Source organism: Lissotriton vulgaris, chromosome 3_1, assembly GCF_964263255.1.
Source record: "Lissotriton vulgaris chromosome 3_1, aLisVul1.2, whole genome shotgun sequence".
Lineage (NCBI taxonomy): Eukaryota > Metazoa > Chordata > Amphibia > Caudata > Salamandridae > Lissotriton > Lissotriton vulgaris.
In genome coordinates, this window is record NC_141689.1 from 344,642,980 (window position 1) to 344,646,664 (window position 3,685).

General features: G+C 41.8%; 1 pseudogene; it reads left to right on the forward strand.

The window, feature by feature from the left end:
* The first annotated feature begins 3,221 nt into the window (after positions 1–3,221).
* LOC147726431 (U2 spliceosomal RNA) lies at positions 3,222–3,358 on the forward strand (annotated as a pseudogene).
* Positions 3,359–3,685: the final 327 nt, after the last annotated feature.

Sequence of the window (3,685 nt, forward strand, 5' to 3'; positions counted from 1 at the left end):
CCATGAAAGGCTTAAGGAAAAACCATTAGGATAATAGTGCAAGCTGGCAACTCCTCCTGCCACCACCATTGGTCTGCAAAGTTTAGAGATGCTGGGCCAGAGCCACTGCTCGCCAAGCACCTCCACCCTGCTTCCAAGTCTGCTCCATTCTGCTACCTTTAATAATGTGGGCTGCTGATCCTGCTAGCTGGGTGGATACAATCCTAGAGATTCAGGCAGCCAAGGAGGAAGGCTGTAGGGGACCTTTCCACACCATCAATCACCAAGATGGAGGCCCACATATTTTGCAAAAGTGCACGCAGGTTCTTCTAGAAGATCTGTCAGATCTCTACCTCTGGGCCAGTTACTTTGCCTACTGACCCAATATCCAGGATGTGGATAAAAGAATGAGGCCTGAAGGGATTTGAAGTGACTGAGGTAGCTGAGTGCTACACTCAGGATTTCTAATTCACAGACAACATGTGGGTGTATTACTTCAAGAACAGCAACACGGTTATTTTGCCCTTTGAATAGGACTTCAAAGGGAAGAATACTACAATTGTAACCCGTTTTTGTTTCTGTCTGGGATGCACTGTCATGAAAGTCTGCTTTGACAACATGAATGGAATGTGTGATTTCAATGTTTACAAAATTCCTTGGAAACCATTTAAATGTCTCAAAACAGATGTAGCCTGTTCTTTAAAGTCCTAACTTATAACATTCACCGAAAGCATGACTTCGATTATGTGCTGCTATAAAGTGCCAATAAAAGGGTGCCAGAGAAACAGCCTGCCTCAGCAACAAAGAGAATGAAGACCTGATTTTGAAATGTTTCACAAAATATCACAAGAACTTTTTTATTTTTTTATTTTTTTAAAAGGCGAAATCAGTTACTTGGTTACTCATTTTACAGAAGAATAAAAACAGGGATGTTACTTTCGAAGGAAGAAGGTAGGAGTTATATGGTCATTCATGTTGTATGGAGAAGAGCAAGCACATGAAAAAGCTGTCTGATTGCGAAAGACCTATTGTGTACTAACCAAGAACATACAGCAGACTTACAGCGCCTATTGTTAGCATGGGTTGGATTTCTTGTCACTCCCATTTGCTTGCTTTTTATTCGATGGCTCGCCTTCCTCTTATTGTATTTGTCCCTCCATTCACTCTACCATCTCTTTGATTGGTTTACTTGTATCATTCCACTGCTCACTTATAGGGGACTACATTTTTCTTTTTCATTAAGCACTCCATGAGAGTGCATTACTTCTCAGCTCTCTCTCATGTGCCTCCCACTATGGTCAATGTATCTCTATCTCCAGTGTGCTGCTCCCTCTCTCAAATGATTCCCCCCCCCACACCGCCACCCCCGCCAAACTCCTCAGCACTCCGAGTTGCTCTCTTACTTGAGTGCTTCTCCCGCCTTTCCTTGTGTTTCTCTTGCCCTTGTGTGCTGCTTATCTCCTCATCCCCTCACCCCGCTTTAGGAATATTTTATTCTGCAAGCTACTTCTGGTTGCATCTCACCATCCTCTCCCCCATTGCCTCTCCCCCAGCACCACAGTCCATTTTTAAAATGTTTAAATGTAGTTCTTTTGGAGAGAGAAGCAGAAATTTTCCATTGGGCTTTCTAAATTACAAAAAGTGCTTTGACACTAGTGACATCTAATTGTTTTTATTTTTATTTCTGATCCATTTCAGATGGCTAAATAAGAAAAAAGAAAGGTGCCCTCATCCTTTCATTAGCACAGATATACACTTGCATGTGTCCCCACTCTACAAAAATATTTCCTAGAGTGATGAATAAAAATTAAATCCACAACTATTTGCTAAATGAACATTTTATGAATGTTTAAGCATTTCCCTTTGCATAATGCACAAAAGATGCATAGTGAGAGAAGTGCATACTCAAGTTTGGAAATCCGAAACTGTGCGTTTGACTTAATGTATGGATGCCCAAAATGAACATCAAAAAAAGGTTTTATCTATTTTCATCCGGCGTACTTGCAAAACCATTTTCCAGAGCCAGGCAATATTCGTGTATTTAGTTATTTCCAGTTTTATTCAGCACGTACAAGGCTCAGAGGCATCATTGCTCTTTACTATTAGCATTTGGAGAAATAGAAATGACAGGGTAATTTACAATTAGCAATAAGAGGGATACAAACAGGGAGGTACTAGCAAGGTGCTCCAAAACGTAAAGGTCATCTAAGCGAGCCATTACAGGTACATTAAGCAGCTAGGGACTAAAATGCAAGTTGAGGTTGGACTGTGTGGTTAAGCAACTGGTGGGGGAATGTAAAAGGTTAGTTTAGTAGGTCTCTCCCAGCTAGCAGCTCTTTTATGTTCTTGAAAGCCTCGGGAGAAGGATCTGTGTGAATCTTTATTGGGGTTGACTTCCAGATCCTGGGAGCATTTCATAAAAGGACGAGGAGGAAGTCCTGTGTTTATTTAATCTTGATGATTCCTCCCACATAGAACAACATTTTGTGTGTGATATTTTTGTATTCCGGAGTGCAGAATTGTGTGCATGATACGGGCCAGTTTAAAGAGGCTCAAGGCTTCTATTGGGAGCCACTTTAGTGAGATCAGTACCAGCGTAATGTTGTCAAAATGCTGTGTTCCCAACAACAACTGTGCTGCCTAGTTAAGCACAGGTTTCATAGATGCTAGATTAGTTTGGGGATGCCTGTTAGTGGTTCATTTTTTATAGTCCAACCTACAGATGACTAGTGATTGTACTATGTCTACTTGACAGTGAATGAACTGTCTGTTGTGAGACATATTGTTACTTTACAGTGGGCTTTGAGCCCTCCCATTGCTTACCACTGGTTGCCTTTATCTGTTTTCCTATTATGTATCAACTGTGTGGGCTTTCCTTAATTTTCTAGTGTTTGTCCCTCCCCAGGAACATGAATGCATTACTGTGTCCTTACACTGCTCACGTTTTCAGGTGCTACTTTCTTCTTTTTGTATAACTACACTATGAGAGTGCATGTGAATTCCAATTCTCTCACTGTGCTCTGTTTATTCTCTCTCTCATCTGTGTGCTCTGCCCCAATCTCTGTGTTACTTTCACACCTGTGTGCTTCCTCCCATCCAGCTCCCCTTCGCTATTTTTATCCTTTTTGATCCCCTCACCCATGTCCTCATGTTGCTTCCCCCACCCACACCCCTGTTTTGCTTGTGCCTCCATTAGCTTCCCTATGTTGATACCGTCACTCATCCTCATGTTGCCTCCATCCATCGCTTCTCTTCCTTTTGGCTAAGATCAAATGTAGTATCTATTCTTAGCAATGTAATGTTGCTTCCACCCCTCCACCTGTGCCTTCCGTGTTGCTTCACCTTGAGTGTTGTTCCCCTCCAGTGTTACTTACCTCACCCACTTAAATGAACACCTTTTCCTTTCCTTTTTTTTTTAGTTACCAACTTGGATGGGTAACTAAAAAGAAATTAAATCGGTGGCGTCATTATGTAGGCACACACACATACGAGTGCCTACAAAATGGTGTTGCTGGCTGCATCAACAGTTTTTTTTAATTCTTTAGCCATGGGGCATAGCCTCGGTGATGATGTACCCCATGTATAAAATCATTGGCAAAGGCAACAGGTCTATAGGCATGACCTATTGGCTTTACCTAGGTTTGGTTCTGAAGAATTTTGAAGACCATTTCTACAGGAGGCATTTATGTGGGATTGCAGATTCCAT